The 26281-nt window shown below is 44.4% G+C and overlaps 1 protein-coding gene across 5 annotated transcripts in view; it reads right to left on the reverse strand.

Moving 5' to 3' along the window:
* LRRN2 (leucine rich repeat neuronal 2) overlaps window positions 1–26281 on the reverse strand; it is a 289597-nt gene that overhangs the window by 116626 nt on the left and 146690 nt on the right. The gene's annotated exons all lie outside the window — the stretch shown is intronic.

Raw genomic sequence — 26281 nt, forward strand, 5'->3', positions numbered from 1 at the left:
TTTCTCACAAGCGTCAAAGAAAACAATGCCCTGCTGCACAACGAGTAAATGCTGGGGTGTGGAGGTAGTCACTCTGTTGCTCATTCCTTAAAATAAGCAAGAAAGACAAATGGGAGCATACAGACTTCAAAACAGAAAGGAAAAGAACAAGCTCTTACAGTCTGTCTATCTACAAAGAGACATGCAATATAATGCTGTCTGACCTTACCAATAGAATCAGCCTAGGATATTTCAAGAACTAGAGTGGTATCCTGCTGAAAGATATCTGGATCATGGGAAACTACAACAAAGTAAAAACATTTATTGCAAACAAACAAACAAAATGTATCAAAGATTTGTGTCGAAAAGTTGCCACGGGAGCTCATGGAAGCAACTTTGCTCATGCTATCTATTTGAGACTTGCCCCAATATGAGAAGCCACCCTTTCATTTAAATGAAATAAGTGCATCAGCTTTTGTTCTCATTTCATGAAAAATATTGGAACTATGCTCGGGACACTGTGCCAGCAGTCCAGCTATTCCAACAGTATCATCTGTTTGAGAAAGAGAGAGTAAAAAGAATTGGTTAGATAATCCATTTCAAGGAGAATTTTCCTCCTGAGCCCTATTAGTTACAGATTAGAGGATGCTCTGAGGAAAGAGGGTTTGAAAACACTCCCAGTCTTTCTAAAGCAGAATCAATGCAGGCAGCCAAAGGAGGACTTTCCTCTCACCTCTCCTATCCCTTTCCTAGGTAACTCTGCAATGTAGCGAAGGCCGATGTGTGCAAAAACTGGCACCATTACAGCAAACCAAACTTGAGGTTAGCAATGCACAAGTCACACACTATCCCAGTCCTGCCATGGCAGTAGTTGGTGCATCAGTTGAATCTGATAAAGGTGCTCCTTGCCACTGATACGTTAAGGAGCACCTCCCAGACTACATATGTGAACTGTTGAGGTGAAGGCTGTTTGGTGAATAATATTGATTGCAGATCTTGCTATAACACACAATCTTGCTTATGAATATCCAGCAGATCAGCCTTTCTAACTGGGTACCGTCCAAATATCATTAGACCATTGTATTATTGTGACACATTTAATCCTGAAAACTTCATGCCTTATGATGGTTCAGAACAAGCAATAGTTTAGCAACAGATCCAGCAAAGCTTCAGAAATGGGGTTATTTGCAGATCTTGGTAAAATAGACCATATTTTCCAACATGGTGACAACTCCCTCACCATTGGCCATGCTGGCTGGGGAATATGGGAGTTAGAGTCCAACATGTCATAAACATATTAAATATGAATAGTAGGGAGCTAACTGATGGCAATCCATTTCTTTTGCTAAGACAATAAGTTTATTCTATCAGAGAAATCAAATGCAAAGGCACATATCATAACGGGATGATAGTCCACAGAGTTGTGTTGGGTAAACCAAGTATTCTAAACATCTAAAACAGATTTTCAGAAGGGGTTGAGGGCTCTATTAGGTATGGAGAGCTAGATTTTTTTTCACCAGAAGAGCTGATCACTCTTGCTCCCTGCAGGTATATTTTAAGAAAAACTGGGGGGGGGGGGTGGAGAGAGAAAAGGAACTGAGTCTCTTTACAAAATCCTGCCCCAGTGCTAACACTGAGTCATTGGGACAAGGAGTTTGGCCTTTATAATTTGTACTGTCTAAAAATCCCCATTTGCCATCAGATGGTGAGAAATCCCATTACAAATGCTGAAATGTCATAGATCTTACCTTTACAAACTGTGACATAAACCTGATAGCAAGGAGGGAGAGAAATCACTCAGGGCGGATTAAACTGAACAAGGCAAAAATTAAGGTTGAAAACTGGAATGGGAGGGATGCAATTCTTATCAGCCAAGCCTTCTCAAATGTGGGAGTGGAAGACCCACATGTTGCCTTGATTCAAATTAAATGGGATAAGAGAGAGAGAGAGATGGAGGATTTTGCAGTAAGTCACTGTATGTATCGTAAACTGCAATGACAGTGAGTTGGATGCTTAGCTAGTTGGGGAGCTGAGGGTCTTGCTAAAACCAACCGTCTAAATGAATCAACGGGTGTGAGGCTTGATGCAGAAATTACTGGCTGTATTCCCAAGGCATGTTTTAAGCAGTAGGTTGGACTCAGGACTCATCTACACTTCCGCTTGTCCTGCGCCTAGAAACCACTAGCACAGGTCCAAGTGGTTTTCCACTTGCACCACTCTTTTCCCAGAGGAAACCCACTCTTTGGCTCTAAATTGGAACAAATGTCAATCCACAGAAAACCCCAATTCCTGTTTGTTCCAACTGAGTGCTAAAGAGGGTTTTCTTCAAGCAGGAGATGGGGTGGACAGCAGGACAAGAGGAAGTGTGGATAAGCCCAAATGAATAACAGCACAATCCGCTAGGGTGCTTCCACACAACAGTTTATTGTGAATTTGGTGTCACTCAGGCACACAAGGTACATGCAGTGTCTACCGTATATGGTATTGTTCTCATATTAAAAAAACCATCCAGTATTATTTCCCCATTAAATCTGGATTTACAATTTCTGGGGGAAAAAACCCCAAAACAATAAGTAAAGCAAAACAAAATGGAGGAAACAGTAGATCTAGATTGGGACTGGGATTAAGGGGTGGCATTTTGATGCATATGACATTGTGTGAATGCTGCACAAAACTTGTACTTGCAAGCAGCACTGTGGAAGTGTTCCTAGTCTACTCAGAAGAATCGTTTTCAAAGTCTACTTGTGGGTAATTGAGTTTAGGATTGTAGCTTTTTGTAACACATTCTATGTTCAATATGCCTAGAATATTAAAAGTCACAAAGTACAGTGCATTTTATGTTTTGCCATTTATAATGTGAAATTTCTTTTAAGTGTGTTTTTGATACTTGTATTACAAACCAAGCCACTATGTTTACAAGTTTTACTCTGCAACAATACTGTTTTCAAAATGAACTCGCAAAGCATATCCACACAGAATATACAATCATCACACATACTGACAACTATAGCCACAATTCATTTGCCCCTCCCCCACTGAAATATCAAAAATAGGGTTTTTAATGAGCATAGTCCTGCAAGAGTTAAATCAATGGACATCTGGATATGCAATCCAGATGTGTTGGTGGTGCTAAGGAAACAGCCTTGCATGCAGATAGAATTCATATTCACTGATTTAAATAATCCAACACAGAGGCATGTACTGGAGAGGAGAATTAACAGCCAGCAAACAATTAGCCCCTCTACCACTCCCTAAAGATAGAAATGTAAAGAATTTGCTTAGGTTTTGTTTGCTTGTTTTCTATTTGTTATTAGTGATCCAAATGAGTGCTCGTGTGACCAGCTAGTACAGCAGGAGAGTGCTCAGCCATAGCCAGGCTCTAAAGAACAAAGACTAGAATATCATCACATTTCCAATTATTCACAGCTAACACTATCAATGATGTAACTTGCAGGAAAGGTTCTTATTGTGCCTGCTAAAGCAGCATTCTGCCTGCCATGAATGGTGCAAAGCTGTCCAGCTCTGCTCCCCATGTTTCTGATAGCTCCTGAGAATCCCATTTCCACAACTTTTGCATTGGCAAGGCTGCTCTGCTAGGAATTCTGATCTCTTGGTGTGCGAAGCTGCATTCTCCAGCACCGGGGGCGGAGAGCGGGCAAGGGAGTGGCTGACGTGTGTCCTGGGGGCGTGGCACCCAGCACGGTGGGGGGTGCACGGCACATTTCGGGGGGGTTGGCTGCAATGGTACCCCCCTCCCCGATGGTGCCGGGAACGGTACGCTCCCCCGCCCCACGTTCCTCCGCCAGTGGCTTTCCCTAGTCCTTTCCAATCCATTCCCGCCCCCACCCTCCATTATGAGGGTTTTGGGGGTTTTGACCATTGCTGGCATAGCAACACAGAGGAGAAGATGTGAAAAGATGCTGCTACCTGTCAACATGCATCTAGTCTTCTTCACAGCTTTGTTGTTGTTGTTGTTGTTGTTGTTGTTGTTGTTGTTGTTGTTGTTGTTGTTTGTTGTTATATACCACCCTTCATCTGAGCATCACAGGGTGGTTTACTACAGTATATAAAACACAAACATGCACAATATAATAATAAACAAAAGCAATACCTCCTACAATTTAAAAGGCCATAGATGGTTTAATTAACCAAAGAAGACAAATTATTTTACTGCTGCTAATTGGCAGTCATGTGATCAAGCTCTTAATATGAAGTGCTCACTGCATAGGCCTACTGTCATTCTATCTATCTATCTATCTATCTATCTATCTATCTATCTATCTATCTATCGTGGGTGTGGGTGTATGCTTTTAGAAATGATGTACATTTCAGAGTCAAATGTTTCTGTCCTAACCGTGTTCAGCTGCTCTGAATTCCTAAAGCTGCACCGACTGTTTAATTTTGATTAGCAAAGGAACACAGTATAGACATTTCTGTTCTACACACGCACACACCATCTCATGCCACTGCACTAGCATGGATGTCTCAAATATTTCCGGACATTTTTATCACTACCTCAAAGTGAAAGGCTTTGATGTCTCTGATCGATTTTACATAGCAGGAGCTCAGAGTCCATAGTGAGAGGCAGCAGTGCAGAAGGCTATTGTTAATAGCTAAGTGGGAGCAAACCCTTTGAGGACTCCGAGCCCAAGGCATTTGGGAGGCCCTTGTGGTGCCTCCCCTTTCTCCGGGGCTCATGGCTGACTTCTCCAGCCTTTTAAGCTATGCTGCCTTGTCATACAGAGTTGAAAGCTGAAACATCTGTTGCCAACATTCTCTCTCTCCCCCCCCTCCCTCCCCACACAGACACTGCAGGTGCTTCCCTGCTGTTAAGCACAGCCAAGAGACACTTATTATTCCGGCAGCTGTTTCTGCAATTAGAGCCACAGGGGTTTCAGAGAGGCTGCCTCCTCTCGCCCTTCCCTCAGCCCTGAGTGACAGAGGGCACAGGCACTCCGAAGCATGGGTGAAATGAGAAACATTAGCAAAACAAGTATGTAGGCCCACTCTTCTCAAGCTGAGTCCTCCTAACCAGTTATCATCTGAGCATAAAGCAGAGAATATTGAGGCTGCTTCCTAGCAGGGCTAGCCCACCACATTTTTGCTGCTTGAGGCAAAGGAGGGGATGACTCCCCTCACTCGGTTCCAGTACGAAAGCAGACTGAATCTTACTTCAGCACTGGTGATGGGACAGCATCCCCCATGGGGCAGGCAGGCTGCCTGTTGCACACATCGCTCTGGCTTTCGGGAGACCATGCCTGTGCTCAGTCACCAATGGGCACCTGGTTGCTGCTGCCCACTCCAACAAATGCTGCAGTGCAGCAGAGGTGGTGTCTGTGTGTGTCATGGCAGCAGAGCAATCAGTGCAGCACATGCCCTCTGCTTGCTGGAGGGAGGAGCCTTGATCTCAGCCCATTTACTTGATCAAGGCTGTTTTCCAATGGTGCTGTCTCTGGTCACATCCATGCCATATTTTTAAAGCACAATTATTGCACATTTTAAGGGCATGGCAGCAGCAAACCCCCCATCCCACCCCAAGAATCCTGGGAATTGTTAGGGTGCTGAAAACTAGCTCTGTGAGAGGTAGACTACAGTTCCTAAGATTCTCTGTGCATGTGCTCTGTGACACGTTGGGATAAGGGCAACTAGGTGAGATAGCCAGCAGTAAACACCGCTGCTGGAGCACCAGCTCAGGAGGATGTAAATGGCTGGGGGTGGGGTGTCTCAAAGGGGGTAGCCAAGATGGCACTCCAGCATCTGGTAGAGCCTAATGGTAGAGCCAGCAGTGGAGGTCCAGTTGGTGATTTGTTTGGGCCTTTTGGACTGCTGAACTGGAACACTCATACGAAAGGGGTGAGCTAGTCAGCATGCCCCACACACTGATTCTTCTCAGCACCTTTGGGCTGTTTGGGTTCCCCCCAGAGGTGTAGCAAGCTCAGGTGGTACCCGGTCCGGAATTTTTTGGTCACCCCCTCCCCCACATCGACAGCTCGGGGTAGGATTGGGAGTCGTTGTATGTCTGCTCCCCCTTCCTACACTTCTGCGCCCCCACCCCCATGACACCCAAGTACCCTGAGCTGTTGTGGGAAGGGGGGAGCTATGCCGCTTTGCCACGGCTCCCATCCGTCTTCCTCCCTCCCTCCCCGGCTCACTGTAAAGCGCAAAGCGGGAATCCTTACAGTGAGCCAGGGAGGGAGGGAGGATGGGAGGGGGCCCCTGGCACATCCCATTCCTTCCTGGTGAAATCTTGTGACTTTTCAGACCACAAATGTTCTGGGGTGTTTTTCCTGTCCCGCTTTTGTTGCGCTAGAGTGCCAGAGTGCGCCTCCAGATGGCAACGAGACAATAAAGTTGCAGAAGCATCACAGAAAAACTAATAAACCAGAAGGATGTGTGGTTGGTCCAGTATAAATCCACCACACACTCTTAGTGCAGAATACACCTGCAAAACAACAACCCAATCTGGAGGGGCCCACAGTCCGGTGAATGTGAGGCACCTGACTGTTCCCTTGCTTAGAGACGCTGGATCTTACCTCAGCATTAGTTGTGCTTTATATCCACCACTCCTCCTCGCCGCCCTCAGGCCTTATGCCCTTGCTTGTTATTGTTATGTTTGGCAGGCCAGAGATGTCCTGCAAGACATGATATTCATGATATTCCTCATGAAGACACCCTGCCCACCTCAGGCTAGCCTGACAGGAGGAAAATACGCCATGATTTAACACCATGAGCAGAATAGTAAATCACTGCCTATTTATTAGGCTTGGGAAAGTCGGGGGTAGGAGAGGGGGCCCATTTGGAGAAGGATACCTTTGAGCACTCAGAAGGGGAGAGCCAATTCCCTAGATCTCAAGCTTGGGTGAGATGTGAGGGGCTCTGCTGCGTGCCTTTCATAGCCCTGCTTAATTAGTGTGCCTAACATTAAAGGGATTTGGGGTGGAGAGAGACAAGCCAATCTCCAGCTGCCAAAAAGCTGTAAATTACAACAAATGCCAATAAGTCATTAGGAAGCACAAGAAAAATGTGGGGTTGCCATGGCAACTGACATTTACAGCTTTCAGGCGATGTTCCGGGGGCTGTGTTCTCTTGTTCCTCAGGTGTGTGTGTGTGTGTGTGTGTGCGCGTGCAGGAGATAGAAAGAGAAGAACAGCTCCCAATTACTATGCCATAGGTAACTGGGGGTGGGATGGAAAGGTGGGGAGCATCGGGGGTGGACGTTAAAATCTACCTGGCTGAAAGGGAGCTTGTAGCATTTCAACGAGGAACATGAAGGGAGAGTTGACAATTCGGTTTCGGTGGACAGACTCTCATTAGCTATGTGTGAGTAGGGGGGAAGGTAGCATGTCAATCAACCTCTTTGTCTTCACAGGGGTTACAGTGTACATGAATGTGCTGGTGCACTTTGGAGGTGTCAGCTGCTTATTAACTTTGACACCTGTCTGTTTGCAGGCATAGGATGGGGAGTGCTGCAGCTCCACCGCGATGCCAGGAAGTTGCACAGGGCGTTGGAAGGCAGAAGAGAGACAGAAGAAATTACAGGAAGTGAGGGGAGTTGCTCCTAATCTCTATTTTCAGTCCTCTTTCCCCTTGTTCCTAAGAATCTCTCTGTGCACCATAATATAGCAGATACACTGGTGTGACATACTGTTCCTACTGCATCTTCAAATTAACACTTCTTTTTGCCAAGTACATTAAGGTGCTCCTTTGTGAGGTGCCAATAGCATCAACCTCAGCCAGTGTTCAAACGCCTGACCAGGAACAACACAGAACTTTACTTTATACCAGGTCTGCTAGTTCTGTCTGCTCTGACTGGCATTGGCTCTTCAGGGTCTCTGAAGAAGCCATTTCCCACCATATGATACCTGGTTCTTTTTTAGCCTGGAGATGCCATGATTCCAATGAAAGAGGCCCACAAAGTCCAAAACATCTGGAGGGCCGCAGTTTGGGGGTGCCTGGTCTAATCCTAAACTGACTTGAGTCCTGTCCGTAATAAACCTCTTTTAACGCCATCCAAGTTGGTGGCCATCACTATGTCTTCTGGAAACAAATTCTATAAAATAAAATAAGAGGTTCCATGTAAGAACATCCAGTGGCATGTGCCAAAGATGTGGACATTTGTGATGTCAGAATTAACTGATGTGAGAAAGATGCCTGCATTTTGTAAAATCTCCAGGACCTTCCCAAGAGGCTCTAAGTTATGTCCTTCTGCCTGACCTTTCTGACATTTAGCCGTTTCCCTTCTTTACACACATGTAACGTGGGAAGCAGCCTTAACATAGAATATTCTTTCACAAGGCAATGGAAAGAACTTTCTGAGGATACGACTTAAAGCAGAACAAAGTAGGTTGTAGTAACATTTGAGTAACTGGCCAACAGAAGATTGTAAGATGCCAATGTGAATCTAAGAGACGGAGATATTGTGCAAAGATATGTAGGAATGCCCGCCCTGTGGAACGCCCTCCCATCAGATGTCAAAGAAAAAAAACAACTATTTGACATTTGGAAGACATCTGAAGGCAGCTCTGTTTAGGGAAGTTTTTAATGATGGATGTTTTCATGTATTTTTAATTTCTTGTTGGAAGCTGCCCTGAGTGTCTGGGGAAGCCCAGGGAGATGGTTGGGGTATAAGTAATAAATTATTATTGTTGTTATTATTATTATTATTATTATTATTTATTGGAACAACATGACTTATGGAAAAAAACTTTTGGTTTATGCATTTGTTTAAATGATGATTGCGACTGAACATCCTCCCTCCCTGCTCTCTTTCTAGTTGGGTAAAATTTCTCACCTACATGTTCTGATAGTCAAATACAGGCACTCCCCCATATACATGAAATCATGTATATTTGAAACGCCATTGAAAAGGCCTGCAAACTTCCCATTCTGCTCCCATCCCAGTTCCGCCCCTTTTGGAGACATTTCTGGGTCACTTCTGGGTTTGGCGTGATGTGCATGTGCTCAAATGAAAACGTATTGAATGTGCATAAATGGGGGTTTGCCTGTATAGCCAGTGTTGGGGGCTTCTATCAAGATCCTAATGCAGAGGGTAGAGGGTCTTTAACCCTTTGCCCTTCCTGTGGGCATGTCTTAAGCTTGTTAGGCTTAAACTGGTTGACATCCCATGCACTAAAACTGAAGCAATGGCCTCTACAGCCAGAAATGTATGTTTCCAATGGGAACTGGAATCCAGACACAGCAACTAAAGGTTTTAATAATCTAACACCTTTCCAGAAAGGGGAGCAATTAAGTTGGGGTGGCTAACCTGAAGCCCTTCAGATGCTGTTGGGCTTCATCTCCCCAGGCAGCATGACTAATGGTTAGCAATGATGGAAGTTGTAGTCTAACAACATTTGGATGGCCAGATCCCTGAGTTAAGGAGGTTGCATTATTAAGTGTATATTTGCATAGCTAATCAAATTGAAGTAAGGAAGCCTTACTTATAAGAGCCAAATGGGTTCTTAAGAGTTGGTAAGAGGGAATGATATAACATGATTGACCTGAAATGCAAGGATTCAGATTTGGGACTAGGTGACGAATCTTCAGCCTTTTATACAAATAAACTTCTGGTTCATGTTTCTATAGCCAATTTAAGCTTCCTTACCTAGACCAGGCTGTCACGGGAGAATGAGATGTCCCACATTTCCCACCTGCCAGGAAGGATCGTCTACCACAAGCCACCAAATAAGTCATTCTCCGTCTCCAGCCCCCTCCCAGCAGCCAGAGTGAATTATGAAGATCCTTTCTTCAAGTGAAAGAGATGGAATTGCCCTTCATGGGTGAGGAGTTCTATTTATTCTCAGCAAATTCACTTCCACTTTATTTTAAATTAAACTGTCTTGACTCTCACCATTTGGAACCTGATGATGAAGGAGGAGCCAGGGGAATGAGAGCAAGCCCCCCTCCCCCGATCAGCTGGAAAATTAGCACCCAGACAGGCTTGTGTTCAAGCAAGCACAAAGCCTGGAGAACGGCACAGGAGGGATTCTAGGATGAAGCAGGTACAACTGGGGTGTCCATGGCGAGAATTATCCCCGTGCTCCTGGCATTCCTATATGAGTTATTGCATTTCAGAACACGTGGCATTTCCTAGGTGAGTAAAAGTAAAATGCTGATGAATTTTCACAAGGACTTTAAAATATAAATGCAGCTTTTATGCCACCGTTTGCCCTCTTTTTTGTCATGCATTTCCTCTCTGTTTTGCCAATGCACCAAAGGTCACTCTAACTGGGGCTTCTCAGTGGCCAGGCCTCACCTGCAGCCTCAATACCTGCACCACTAGTGTTCTGGACCCTTACTTAAAAGCAACAACACCTGATCTCCATGGGTCATATACCATTGCTTAGATATGCACAATGCAAAATAGAAAAATGTGAATGCAATGTTTCCCTGAATCACTGAAACCAATTCAAGTCTACAAATCCTATTGCTGATCTCTTTCCTCCATTGTACAACACCCACTATTCCTCTTCATTCCCATAACATCTCCTTCAGGTTACGGGTTTACAGCTTTGCTGACCTTCCGAACTGGTCAGATAAAAGTTCAGAGAAGTATCACATGGTATGAAAAGGATCCAGTATTAGCGACTGCCTTTAAAAGGCTGCAGGTCGACGCCTAAGGGGCCTATGTCTATTTACATATAGGGCATTGATTGGCTAAGCAAGTCATGAAGCACTAATTTGTTTTTCCAATGGAAAACTAATACCGGAGCCAAAAGGGCACAGTATTTTGTATAAACTCCCATGTGCTATATCAGTCACCAGCAACTTCTGGAGAAGCTGGCAGGGGGAAGGGAAGTAGCTCTGTCATTAAAGCACTTGCTCTGCATGCAGAAAGTCCCATCTTCAGTCCCCAGGTTCTTCAGGTGAAACTGGGAGAAACCTTTGTCTGAAACACTTAGGAGCCACTCAGTGTAGATACAGTGGAACCTCGGGTTGCGGATGTAATCCGTGATGGAGCAGCATTGGTAACCTGCAGCGCTGTGTCTGCGCACGCATGTGACGCAATTTGGCGCTTCTGCGCATGTGCGAGCAGCGAAACCCGGAAGTAACCCTTTCCGGTACTTCCAGGTTTCCCGCGGTCTGCAACCTGAAAACATGTAACCCGAAGCATTTGTAACCCGAGGTACCACTGTAATACTAAGCTAGATAGGCCAGGATAAGGTACTTTCCTATGCTCTGTTCACTTCCTTCTCCTATTACCTGTCAGTTCTGTTGTTTCCATTCTGATTTCTGATCTTTGAAAGGTAACAGATCACTTCTTCCATCATTCATATTTGAGAAGCACTTCAGAAAACCATACTCTTTGTTCTGTTGAGCTTTGTTTTCCTAATTTGTTCTGTTTTTATGCTTAAGCACCACATTAGAGGGACTTTCCTCTTCGGGTAGGAAAGATTATTTTGAAAAATGGCAGCCTTTTTCGTTTTTCTAACTTCCCATCTGTGATATTTCTTGCCTGAAGGTGTACTGCCCAGGACACTTGCAAATATGAAAAACCTGCTCCAGTTATCACCAGAAACAGAAATCTCAGAGTCTAGCTGCCATCACCAAGAAGCTTCCCACAATAGCTCGGTCAGAACCTATTCTCAGCTGGGTGGGGAGGGGGGAAGCCTAGCACAGCTCTGCTGATTTCACACAATGGCCAATTGACTCTATTGGAGATGTGACTGTTTGCTGTATACATGGTATAATAATTGAGGCCAATTCTGGAACCAGAAGTACTAGTGGTATCCATACAGAGTACTATAGTTTTGTTGAATCATTTTATTCAACTCCTTGCTGAAGTTACCTTAAGTTCTCAGTATGTGGCCATATATAGCTAATTGTGACCAATTATCTATCCTCATCAAATGCACCTGGCAAAATCGTTGACAATGCAATTCAGTTCAATTGCAAGTCTGCAGTTTCTTAATTAAGGCCTCAGACCTTGAAACTAATAATAAAAATTAAGCACACTTCGACTCTAATGAATAAAAATATAAGTGCTGTGCAATAGGGACATAAATAAAATCCTTATTTTGTTAATCTCTAGCACTCAATGTTTTATTTCAATCATAATCGTAGATCTGCCTTAATCTGTCAAAGAAGTATATAAGAGTGTAGAGCCCTGCTGGATCAGACCCAATAACCCATCTAGCCAGCATCCTGCTCTCACAGTGGTCGAACAGATGCTTGTGGGAAAACAGCACACAGGATTTGAGCACAAGAGCAACTCTCTCCTCCTGTGGTTTCCAGCAACTGGTATTCAGGACCATTGCTGCCTCCCACTGGGGCAGGGCATAGTCAATTAGAATTTATCTAATCCTCTTTTAAAGCCATCCAAGTTGGTGACCATCATTGCCTCCTGGGGGAGCGAGTTCCATAGTTTAACTATACACTACATAAATAAGTACTTTCTTTTATCCATCTTGAATTTTCCAACATTAAGCTTCATTGGATGTCCACAAGCTCTAGCATTATGAGAGAGGGAGAAAAAACTTTACTCTATCCACTTTCTCCACGCCATGCATAATCTTACAAACTCCTATCATGCCACGTTTCACTGGCCCTTTCTCAAAACTAAAATGTCCCAACATTTCATAGAATCATAGAACTGTGGCATTGGAAGGGACCACAAGAGCCATCTAGTCCAACCCCCTGCAATGCAGGAATCTTTCGCCCAATGTGGGGCTCAAACCCATGACCCTGAGATTAAGAGTCTCATGTTTTACCAACTGAATCTTTCTTTATAGGGGAGTCACCAAATCACCTTGATCATGATGGGATTATATGATGCATTCATAATATTGTGAAGTTTGCTGTTATAGGATATACATAGCTTTAAGACTGCCTAGATTTTTTAAATAGTTGGTGGTCACTGCTTGTACCCTTTTCTCTATAATGGCAAGCCTGTCTGCAATTATCTCCCCCAGGACCCCTACTTCTTCTGCAGGAGAAGGGAAACATTGGTTTCAATCACCACTGAAATTATTGGAGTCTCATACAAATTTACACCCAGTGACGATCTAGTTCACTGTGCTGCTGAGTGGATCGTCTTTCTCCCCTCCTCCTTTCTTACTTAACAGGAGGTGACATTGCCCTTTCATCCATCTCCTGTGAGAAATTACAGGCATTACGCTCCATGTGTGCTGTCTGTAGCTGTGCACATCAATTTCCACCTCCTCTCACCAATGGGTAGGAGGCACTCTGCAGCTGGCTTCTCTGATTTTGCACATGGCATTCAAACATATTAACCCAAGCCTCTCATTAATTCCTATGGAGCATCATTTTTCCTAGAAACCCATTTGAGCTTAGATTTCTAAATATGTAATTAGTTCTCTTTTAAGCATTTCCTAGAAACACGGAGCATCTTTCCTATTTGGGACTCCAAGCAGATTTTAAATTAACATGCAGATGTGCCCACAGTAATTCTCCCCCAAGTTCAAAGTTCTGTTTCCATGTTGTGACCACAGAGAGTTCATATTTGCATTTATCGGTTGACATGTGTTTCAGTAATCCAGTGATCTATAGCAGGGTATCTTGTTGTGGGTCTCCCTCTGCCCACATATTGTCATCTTCATTATCACCACCAAATTGCTGGTCTCATGGAAATGAAAAATTCTGAATATCGGCTGTTACATAATTTGACTGTGTAACAGCCTGTGTAACAGACTGTGTGACTGTGTAATATCTCCTCATAAGGAAGCTGTGCCTGGAGGAAGAACTGAGGGGAGAGACTCCATCAGGCAAGGCCTCTTTCCACCTGCCTTGCCTCGCCCCCTCCAGCCCTGGGACTCCTCATAAGGAAGCTGTGCCTGGAGGAAGAACTGAGGGGAGAGACTCCATCAGGCAAGGCCTCTTTCCACCTGCCTTGCCTCGCCCCCTCCGGCCCTGGGACTCCTCATAAGGAAGCTGTGCCTGGAGGAAGAACTGAGGGGAGAGACTCCATCAGGCAAGGCCTCTTTCCACCTGCCTTGCCTCGCCCCCTCCGGCCCTGGGACTCCTCATAAGGAAGCTGTGCCTGGAGGAAGAACTGAGGGGAGAGACTCCATCAGGCAAGGCCTCTTTCCACCTGCCTTGCCCCATCTCCTCCAGCCCTGGGACTCCTCATAAGGAAGCTGTGCCTGGAGGAAGAACTGAGGGGAGAGACTCCATCAGGCAAGGCCTCTTTCCACCTGCCTTGCCTCGCCCCCTCCAGCCCTGGGACTCCTCATAAGGAAGCTGTGCCTGGAGGAAGAACTGAGGGGAGAGACTCCATCAGGCAAGGCCTCTTTCCACCTGCCTTGCCTCGCCCCCTCCGGCCCTGGGACTCCTCATAAGGAAGCTGTGCCTGGAGGAAGAACTGAGGGGAGAGACTCCATCAGGCAAGGCCTCTTTCCACCTGCCTTGCCCCATCTCCTCCAGCCCTGGGACTCCTCATAAGGAAGCTGTGCCTGGAGGAAGAACTGAGGGGAGAGACTCCATCAGGCAAGGCCTCTTTCCACCTGCCTTGCCTCGCCCCCTCCAGCCCTGGGACTCCTCATAAGGAAGCTGTGCCTGGAGGAAGAACTGAGGGGAGAGACTCCATCAGGCAAGGCCTCTTTCCACCTGCCTTGCCTCGCCCCCTCCGGCCCTGGGACTCCTCATAAGGAAGCTGTGCCTGGAGGAAGAACTGAGGGGAGAGACTCCATCAGGCAAGGCCTCTTTCCACCTGCCTTGCCTCACCCTCCAGTCTCTATTTTTCAATTTGCATTGTATTGTTTTATGCACTGTGGCTTGCTGTTGTTTTATTGATTATTGTTTTGTAATTATTGTAAATGTTAAGAGTGGGTTTCTGTTTAATTTTCATATGCTGATATTATTCTATACTATTGTAATGATTGTTGAACGTTACATTATTTGATTGCTTATTTTAAAGCTATGTTTTATTATCATATTTATGTATTGCATTAGATTGTTATAAGCTTGTTTTGTATTTCATAAGATTCTGTTTCTTCAGCTTGTAAACCGCTTTGAGTATTGTATGATAGAAAGGCGGTATACAAATTAAAAGTGATGATGATGATGATGATGACTGTGATGGAAACGGATATCATGCTATACCATGTTGTCTCCCATCCTACTCCAAAACCATTATGTGAGACCCCCTCAGGGGTTAAGCCTTCCAATCATCCAAACCCCAAATCTGTGACACCTGAGCAGGGGCGAAGGATGGCGTCGTGACACCTGGGGCGGGCGTCACTACGTAGGGTGCATGTGTGGCGTCACTACGTATGACACATGCACTGTATGTAGCGACACGCACATGCGCTGTATAGCGGTTTGCCGCTGGCGCTGCTCCAGCTGCAGTGGCGATGGAGGGATCCCGGCACCATCCGTACAGTGCTGGAGCTGCGCCACCGGCAAACCGCTATACAGCACATGTGCAGGTAGGTAGCCGTGTTGGTCTGACGTAGTCTAAACAAAATAAAAAAAATTCCTTCCAGCAGCACCTTAAAGACCAACTAAGTTTTTATTTTGGTATGAGCTTTCATGTGCATGCACACTTCTTCAGATACACTGAATATGTACACTATGGACAGCGCATGCATGCGCCGCCGCACATACACTGTACTTAGCGGTTTGCTGCTGCCGCCGGGATCCTCTGCTCGATAGCTGCTGGCGCCATCGTGAGCCCCCGCGGGATGATTTCTTGTCACCCCTGCAGACATGGAACCTGGGGCGAATCGCCCCCCGTTGCAACGACGCTGCACCTGAGACCCCACATTTCAGGTTGTTGATGTTTGTTTAACTGTTTAAAAGAACATTTGCACATACACATCACAACCTTCTATTGTTCTATATTCTGCTGATGGAGACCAAACGTCAGTGGTATAAAATCACAGGTTTATATATTGAGAAAAATACACTGCCGATGAAGCAAGATATCCCAAGTCAAACAACAACAATACAGACTATTTTTATATGGTTTCCCTTGTATGTCCAAACTATGGCACAACTCTATCCCACACAAGCATGTCACTTTTAAGATTGCCCCGTGTCAACGTCAACAACAACAACATCATCATTATAATGGTTCATTACAGAAGCTGTACCTTGGATAGCATATTGTGGGTGTTAATTCTGGAAGACAACTTCTTCAGCATCTGTAATGCCAAAGAAGAAACTAAAGAGAAAACACTTCAAAGAGGCATTCATTAGTACAGAGATTTATTGCTACCACTATTAGTCTATACTTTCCATGCCCATACAGCTGGTCCATGTTGACTAGTAACCAGTCATCAGCACCATTTCCAAATGATTTGGAGGGTATCAGAAGTGTTGGTTCAGCAGTTCTGACATTTCCAAACTGTTCTGTTTGGGACCCCCTAAGTGAACTGAAGGCACTTTCCTGCGTTGATACTATGATCATGAAGGAAATGCTACACACTCCAGTTGATAGTACTTATACCCACGGCACAAAATTTGAAGTACTTCTGGAGATCTTAATGGGAAACTAAATGCATTCTCTGTCCCGACATTGCCATTGATAACTGCAGTAATATTTGTCTTCATGGTTTGTCTCTCTCTCAAAAAAAATAAAAAATAAAAATGATTGTCAATGCAGTTGAAGGGCTCTTTGGGATGTAGCATGCATGATGGATATTGTATGAAATAAATTTGCACCGGGGTATGCACATGGAGCAGAAACTGTCACTGACTCTGATCCCAGAAATGCTGGTGTAGATTTGCAGTAACTCCACTGAGTTGCATGTACCTCCTCCCCTAGCTAGTATTCTCTAGCTACTCCTGAAGTTATTCTTACACCATTACCACCTTGCTAAGCTGTTGATATCATTCACTCACAATTCAATTCTGCTGCAAGTTGTCGTTTCTTAAAGCCTCAAGTCACAAGGCTCATAATCAACTTGAGAGAGTTTCAGCTTTGACATATATCGTTTATATAAGTAAGATTCTCGCCCTGGTTCTTGTGGAGAAACACTTCAAAATGTGATTGCTATCTAAGCCTGAGGGCCAACAAGGCAAAAACACATTAGAAATAGCCTAACTTTCTTAATCTTTAACTCTCTCAATTTGTAAGCCAGCCTAAACAATGACCTGGAAATCCTTTTATTTAAAGGACCTACCAACAAAGTTTTATTATAGGGATGTAGAACTTATCTCTTGATAACTTTCTCCCTTACAAGATATATAGAGTCTGATTGTGCAGTGCTTGTGGAGGTAAAATTACTAGAGTACTAAGGATATTTATTGGAAAGTGAGTTTTCACTGAAATAATTGGGGCTTTCTTGTTACTCAAACTTTTTGAGCCCGAGACTCTGTTCTAAATCCATTCATTCATTCACAGCTGTTGGTGATCCCACTTTTCAAATGCTAATACATCACTCAGGGCAGCTTACAACATAGAATATATATATATATATATATATATATATATATATATATATATATATATATATATATATATTACTATAGCAGATAAAATACATTGCAATTAAAGTGGTATGGCAGATCAAAGCCAACCCTCCTGATAAAGACAGCTATCTGCCCAGCAAAACAAAACTCTAGCAGAATAAGCAAAGTGTTTCACATTACCTGTAAGAGGAGCCAGGCTTCACGTTCCATAATTTGGCTGCTGCCTCATATAATAATAATAATTTATTATTTATACCCCACCCATCTGGCTGGGTTTCCCCAGCCACTCTGGGCAGCTTCCAACCGAATATTAAAAACAGTACAGCATCAAACATTGAAAACTTCCCTAAACAGGGCTGCATTCAGTTGTCTTCTAAATGTAAAATAGTTGTTTATTGCCTTGACATCTGCTGGGAGGGTGTTCCACAGGACGGGTGCCACTACCGAGAAGGCCCTCTGTCTGGTTCCCTGTAACCTCACTTCTCGCAATGAGGGAACCGCCAGAAGGCCCTCGGTGCTGGATCTCAGTGTCCGGGCTGAATGGTGGGGGTGGAGACGCTCCTTCAGGTATACAGGACCGAGGCCATTTAGGGCTTTAAAGGTCAGTACCAACACTTTGAATTGTGCTCGGAAACGTACTGGGAGCCAGTATAGATCTCTCAGGACCGGTGTTATGTGGTCCCGGCGGCCACTCCCAGTCACCAGACTAGCTACCGCATTCTGGATTAATTGCAGTTTCTGGGTCACCTTCAAAGGTAGCCCCACGTAGAGTGCATTGCAGTAGTCCAAGCGGGAGATAACCAGAGCATGCACCACTCTGGCGAGACAGTCTGCGGGCAGGTCGGGTCTCAGCCTGCGTACCAGATAGAAGACCCTGCCTCTAGTCACAGAGACCATTGGTGAAATCACCAGAATGATCTCTTGATCTATTATATTCCTGCCGAATTACTGGGGTCTTTTAGAAAGTCACTGTTAGTGGTTCTTCATGGTTCAGATGCACAGCTTGTATTCACCAGGAGCCATGCATTTAGTATTGTGGACCCAATTTTATGGAACTCCATTCCAGTGGAGATCACACAAGACCCCCTCCCTACGGAACATTGCTTCTAAGAGCCAGAAAAGCAGGGAGAACAAGACAGAAATCTCTCTCTCACACACACACCCCGTCTCCTCAATCATTCTATGCTTGGGGTTTTTGTTTAACTGTTTCCTCTCTTTGGAGGCAGAATAGAAATCTACTGCTAGTGATTTTTTTGACTGGCTAAGCAGATGGACAGAAGCCTCTCAGTCACTGGAAATGCACTGATATTATTGTGGGTGATAGGCAAAGGCTAGACCAGGCATCCCCAAACTGTGGCCCTCCAGATGTTTTGGCCTACAACTCCCATGATCCCTAGCTAACAGGACCGGTGGTCGTGGAAGATGGGAATTGTAGTCCAAAACATCTGGAGGGCCGAAGTTTGGGGGTGCCTGGTCTAGACCATGGGTAGGCAAATAAGGCCTGGGGGCCGGATCTGGCCCAATCACCTTCTAAATCCAGCCCACGGACGGCCTGGGAATCAGCGTGTTTTTACATGAGTAGAATGTGTGCTTTTATTTAATATGCATCTCTGGGTTATTTGTGTGGCATAGGAATTCCTTCATTATTTTTTTGCAAAATATGGTTTGGCCCCCACAAGGTCTGAGGGACAGTGGACTGCCCCCCTGCTGAAAAGGTTTGCTGACCCCTGGACTAGACCATGGCTTGGGAAGTTTTGCAGGGTTTAAAATCTTGGCAGGGTTATGTCTCAATTTGCCCATAAGTGAAGCCTCCCCTGCAATAAATTGCCACCTGGGGCAACTGCATTAATCTGCCTAATAGTAGGGCCAGCCCTGCTGGAAGCATAGAAACTGAGCTTCTCCCTCCATATCTGCTGTATGCAGAGGTTCTACTCTGCCAAGCTCAACTTTGGGAGAAGGGAGGCTGGAGTAAAGAAGAGAGAGCAAGCTTCCAAGAGGGAGGAATCACCATGTACAACTGTCCCAATAGCTAAAGCTGCAACCGACTCCCAGAATCACGTAAGCATCTCATGCCCTTCTAGGGGATCTATCCTACAGTTTGAGAGCCTAGGACTTACCTGCAAAGAGGAACACAGGAAACTGCCTTATACTGGCCCATTGGCCCATCTAGCTCAGTATTGTCTGCGCTGACTGGCAGCAGCTCCCCAGAATTTTAGACAGGGTTCTTTCCAGGGATTGAACCTGGGAACTCTTGCATGCAAAGCAGATGCTCTGAGCTATGCCCTTTCCCCATTGCAAATGTATTTCAATTTGTGGTTGAGACTGGCGGTAAAATTATGCCACACTAGGAGCAGCATGCAACGAGATACTGAAGTACTAGGAGGTGAGGGAAGAGAGAAGCTTTTACCAGAAATGGGAAGGAAAAAAAAATCTATTATCATTATTCAGTGCCATTCGTTCCTCTTTCAGTTGCTTTCCAAATCTACTGCTCCATTTTCAACTTCTTCTTTTTTAAGCATAATTGATTTCCATAGACCTCCCTGGAAGCACAATCCTCAGCCCTCCTGCTGCTTTGTATCAGCAGCAAAGTAATGGGCACCATTTTTCACATGGCAGAGGTAGTGTTTTGCTGGCGCCGGTGCATAATCAGAGAGGGAGAAAGAGGGAGACTTGGGGTATGATAAGTTATCGCCTTTAAACATAAACAGGTCCTGTTAATTTAACTTCCATTTAAAAGGGGAAATGGCACAGGAGGAAATTCAGCACTTGCCAAACAGAAAAGGACAAATGCAATCAAGCTGCTGATGGGGGATGTATCTGTGGAGTGTGTGTGTGTGTGTGTACGAGCTACAAATAAACCAGGAGGCAATGAAAAAAATTAAATGCCAAAAAGATGCCTAGATAGTGTCACAGAAATCAATTTTATCTCATTTAAATAGGAGCTTAATGAAAAAGAAGGTGCAGCAGAAGATCTCAGCTCTGGAATATGACACTCTCGGGTAATCTAGACACAGTGTGCAACAACAGACATTGGGAGCAGCTCAGGCTTAGGATGGTGCCAGAGGAAGAGTCCATTAAAACTGGCAGCATCATTGTGGTGCTGACTCAGGAACTGGCTTGCAATTCCTTGGAAGGGGCCAGGGACACAGCAGCTATTTCTCTACCAAGGAAGCTAGCTAAATGTCAGCTTCACTGCCTGGCTTGCTGCTGCAGACATTGCAATGTTCACAAATGTCTCATTGGATCTGTGTGTAAGAATCCTGATAATATGAAGGGTGGGGCCCTCAGACCTCTCTGTCTGGTCTTCAGGACTTTCCCAGGCTAAGCTCCCATGTTGCCCTGCCCCTCGCCCTCCTCAGGTCCTTGCACCTGGCTAGAATGTGTCATTGACCTGCAATAATGCCTCTTGCTCATCTAGATGGAGGGGTGTGTGTATATGTGTGTACAGTAACTTCTGGGGGCAGGACTGCATAGTGTAATTTGATGGTGATTCCTCTAAATTCAATGTTTCAGCAAGCAACCAAGTTATCCTGACTGAGGTCTTCACCCTCCAGCTAAGAATCAGTTGCGTCCAACCTAGTTTTAAATGCAGGAAGCAGAAGGAGGCTATTATAGGGCTAATAGATCTGACTGTCAGGCTGCTCTTCCTGAACTTTATCCCTTTTCCTATGCTCATTTCATGACTCCCAGCCATATCCCCTTGTTCTCATAATTCCTCTTCTACTTCCTATGCAGATAATTCAGGTGCTGGACTTGCAGCAGACCTTTTATCTCACGAGAACAGAAGAAGCCTTTGTATATCATAGGAGACTCGGCAAAGTTGGAGGTACTTTGCAATTTAGGGCTCATTCACAATTCTGCTTGTCCCGTGCCCAGAGCCATAGCTACTGGGGTGGTGGTGTGGTGGGGGGAGGGTTAGCCAGGGTTGTTGTTTTTTGGCCCCAAGTGAAACCTCCAGAGGTGTGCCATTGAGGCTCCCAAACCTCCCTCCCCCTGTGTGTGTGTGTGTATGTGTGTGTGCAAATGTGCATGGGATGGGTGCCAACCCAGGTGAAATAAAGCCTAGTTTCACCCCTGCCATGCCCAGAAAACACAGGTCCAAGCAGTTGTCTATTTGCCCCACCACTTTCCCTGGGAAAACCTGCTCTTTAAACATCAAACCCAATTGATGTTCGCTCCGATTCAGTGGTAAAGATCAAGGTTTCCCTGGAAGAAGAAAGCAGGACAAGCAGAACTCTGGATGAGCCTTCATAGGACTCCCAGATTATTTCTCCATCTATTATTGGTCCATGTCTGCCTCATCAGTCAACTACATTTATTTTGTCACCTTGAACTGGCATGTAACTCTGGTTGTGTGTGATGGATAATATGATCCCATGGCATATAAAAACAGCTCAGGTTGCAGCTGACTTTCCAAACCACATTTGAAGCTTTTGACTTGATGGGACATTATCATAGATCTGGAGCCTTTGTGTAGCAATTAGTTCACTTTTTACTTTTATCAACCTGGATGGCAATCCAGATTAAGAAGGAGGTTAGTGATTTCTAGATTTACTGACAGCACAGAAAACACATTTTGAAAAACTTGTGGCTACCCTGCAACAGGTTATTTATTCATGGCCGCAGATTATTGAAAGCTTGAAAAATCAACCAGCGGTGGTTAATAAATAGGAGAGATCTGAGCTTGAGTTACTGGATACTAATTCATGGCTGGCCAAACCCTCTTGGCTCTGCTTCTAAGAGACTCTACCCCTTGTTTCAATTGCTTATGCCAAAATGGGTTGAAGAGGAACAAAGAGAGAGTAATTTCTTATAGGATCACACCAGTGCAAATGAATGACTTAAACCAGGAAAGCATTTATTTGAGTACAGGAGAATAACTTTCCCCAAAGAATCCTGGGAGCTGGAGTTTGTGAAGGGTGTTGACCTCACAGAGCTACAATTCCCACCAGCCCAATTGCCAGCAGCCCTAACAAATAGCAGTTCTTGGGAATCTCCATGACTGTTAAAGTGTGGCTGTGACCTAACATGTGTAAGCTGTTGTAATAGGACAGGTGCTTGCATAGGTACAATACTTTGAGAATTATTTTCTAGCAGAGAAGATATTTGAGGCACTGGAAAGCAAAGTCCGGTTGTAATAAATTGTAGTCTGGCATTATAATGTTAACAGAATGACAATCAATCTGGAAGCAAGAATTGAAAACCCCATATAGCTCTTCATTCATTTAATACCAAACTCACTGAAGATGCCTCTCTGGTGCCTTCAGATCTATCTTTTATGAAGAACCTTGTCTAACTATTCAAGGTGGTTGGCACAGACATGCAGATGTGTATAAAAATAAATGTCATAACACAACCAGTTGCTCTGCATGAAACAGTCTTTGGAAATAAACACATCAAAGAGCAGGAAGGAACAGTTTATCCTGGGAAGCCTTTGATGTGAGAACAGAAATAAGAGTAGAACATAAGACAGACCTTGTTGTATTGATACATCTGAGAACAGACCATAGCAGAAGAAAAAACACTTATGGGAAAAATATTTTGAGAAGATACTTCTCCCAGGAAGAAACAGTTTAGTTTCCTGAGGAAACTAATTGGCATATTTTCTGATATCATAGTTGTAAAAGGCAGGGGTTAGGCACCTGTTACCCTTATCACCATCTATGGTCTTGTTTTGATTAAGAGAAACACAGACTTCATAACATAAATCACACTAAAGCCAGAGCTGGGCCACCCAAGACATTTCGCTATGCAAGGCAAGTGACAAGATGGCACCATGTGCAAAAGCTGCTGGGGCTAGTGGGCGAAACTTCCTTCAACACCGGCAACAGGACAACCTCCTCCAATGTTCATGAGGGCAGCAGGGCAGCTTAGAAGGTTCAGGGAATGCCATGTGGCATAAACTGTCCTGTCCACCAACACCTTGCTCCCATTCCTTATCCCTCAGCATCTGCCACCTGAAGTCATCATGCCACTCTGCTAATGGTAGGCCAGCCCTGACTAAAAGTCCTGTGCACACATTACAATTATGTAATGTGTGCACAGCATACAGGAAGAAGAATTGAGGGCCCTTGCACATTCAGCATAGCTTGTGAAAAGTGTGTGTGTGTGTGTGTGTGTGTGTGCGCGCAACAAACGTTGTTCACATAAATTCTGTATGTGAGGTTGGGGAGTCCACTTTTTGAGTATGAACATTATGTCTCTTGATGGTTATGGTGAATGCATATTGAGGGCTAGGCCATTGGGCACAAGCAGGTATACACTATCAGTATACACAGTTATAATATGTCATAGAATCATAGAAGTGTAGAGTTGGAAGGGACCCCAAAGTTAAATCTACTCCAACCTCCTGCAATGCGTTACAGTGGTACCTCAGGTTACAGACGCTTCAGGTTACAAACTCCGCTAACCCAGAAATAGTACCTCTGGTTAAGAACTTTGCTTCAGGATGAGAACAGAAATCGTGCGGTGGCAGCGTGAGGCCCCATTAGCTAAAGTGGTACCTCAGGTTAAGTACAGTTTCAGGTTCAGAACGGACCTCCAGAACAAATTAAGTTCTTAATCCGAGGTACTACTGTAATCACATCTAAATGTGTGCAGCTCTTATGTAAATGCAGCTACAGACATCAATAATACTTGCATCAACAATCCCCTTTTCTCACATCAGGATCTGAGTTACTCCAGTTCATGAGACATTATGATGTATCACAGCTCACATCCCTCAATGGACTCAGCACTCCTCTTGTTTCTGTAATATAACTGTGCTGCTATAGGATGAGATAAGAAATAAATATCTTCTCTCTTTGTTCTTCTTTTCTTTTCTTTTTCTTTTTTTCTTCTTCAAAAAAGCCTTTTATCACATGAATGAATTCAGTGGAAAATCTTTTCACTGGGCTCATGCGGAAGTTCTGTGTAAGATTATGTAGGACGGAAAGGTGTCACCTTTTACTGAGCCAGCATCAGCTGAAGAGAATCTTTCAAGAAGCATATAACTCTGCTTTGGACAGGAGTGAATACTTAGGCATTAGCCTTAAACTTGTACTCTATAACTGCTCCCACTAAAAGAAACTCCAACCAATAAAATCCATTACCTTTCTCATTCACAAAATCCAACATGGTAACACCAAAACAAACAAACAACAAATCCAACCAAGTAACCCTAAAACATATGTGAAGAAATTAATGTAGCGAAGAATGAACCTTTGCTCTCGGTATTTGGAGGTCTGTATACTAGCACGTGGAGATGAATAGATTACTTGGTACTTGGTTTTGGAGGAGGAAGATTTTAAAATCTGTTTTGCAACAAACTTCCAGGCCGGATTCCAAAATTTCTTGAATTCTAGAACAGCCTCACAGCCTTTCTATCATATGTGCAAAACCTGCTAGATTGGACTGCACTGACTTCAAAGAATATATGCAGATTCACAACACAGGCTGCAGTGGCCTCATGCGCTAATCCCCCTAGCATGTAATAAATGCTATGTGATAATGACATTGTTGATGTGTACATTGTAGTGAGGCCTTTGAGCATGTGAAGAAAGTTCTAGAACCCCCTAGGATATCCCCTGCATCTAGGTTCTTGTAAGTCAGTGCCACATTCACTGCCAAAATGTACATACATAGATGCCATTCTCATGTTTCATTGAACTCATGGTAACAATTCTGATCTGCCACATAGAGTTGTTGCAAAAATTGCTGGAGGAAATGTATGTGAGGTGCTTGGACACTCAGAGGTGTGTTATACAAGTGCTAGATATTAGAAGCTGGTGGAACAACTTTAGTAAATTACATTGCCCAGAGCCAGTCAGTCTTTCAGAATTTCAAAACTGGTCCAACAGAAGATGTCATGACAGCTTCGTTGCTTCCTTGAGTCCTTGGGCCCAACAACACAACAATTCAGTTTTTTTGCTTGAAGCTAAATACAGTGAAATGCAATAACTCACACTATAGCAACAACAGTGGTTCAGTCAATACCCCTATCCATGTTGTCTCTGATATTCTCTTGGAACATTGCACTACCAAAATCTAATGAAATCTTTCCATTTACTTCCCAGGTTGCTTTAAACCCAGCATATATGTTATTGCCAAAATTTGGAGAAACTTAACTTTTCCCATTGTCTCTCTCTCTATTAACAATCACACAAACATGGCAACATTTACCAGAATTTGGATGGATGTAGCATACATAATATATATAGGCAACACATATAAAGGTAGAGAGATCTGAGAAACCCAGCTGCCCTGCTGCTACCTGGCTTCTCCTGCTCCATAAATTTTGTCAGCACAAAAACTTCATGTGGAGTCATTTTGTATCAATGCAAAGCAACAACAGTTTTTCACTTGCTTTTAACACTGATGGCTGATCTAGTGTAAGTGTCACTATCTAAGATGTAAGGCTATGGAGTAGCGCAGAACTAGGTCAGCTAAAAGAGGGTGGTTTCCCCCAAGGTGAACAGCAACACCAGGTCAAGGAACACTGCAGTATATTATCATGAGGCTGGAGAACGGAGGTAAGAGGTTCGTTTGGTGGTGAGAAGACGTCTTGACCTACAAACAGGGAAGATGTGCAGAGAGAACTCCTGGCAGGAGCTCTATGGGAAAAGGTTGTTTTCCAGTCACTGGCCCATTTTGCCAGTGGAAACTCCTGATGCCATAGCTAGGTGTGTCCTCTGCACTAGGTTTCCAGTATTCATATTCAGGGGGGAAAGTCACTCCGGAGTTTCCTCCTACAGGTGATGATGAGAATGGAATTTGTTCCACTTGATGAAGGAAGGACAAACTGCAGCATTAGCCCTGCTTACGTAGCAAAGCACTTCTACGTGCCTGCCTTCTTGCCGGATGCTCAGCGGAGCACAGAAGTCCCTTGATCTCAAGGGCAAACAGCAGCTCGACTGTTGCTTAAATAAGGGTTGGCATCACCTGGCTTGGG

Source organism: Zootoca vivipara, chromosome 7 (genome assembly GCF_965207765.1).
Source record: "Zootoca vivipara chromosome 7, rZooViv2.hap1.1, whole genome shotgun sequence".
NCBI lineage: Eukaryota > Metazoa > Chordata > Lepidosauria > Squamata > Lacertidae > Zootoca > Zootoca vivipara.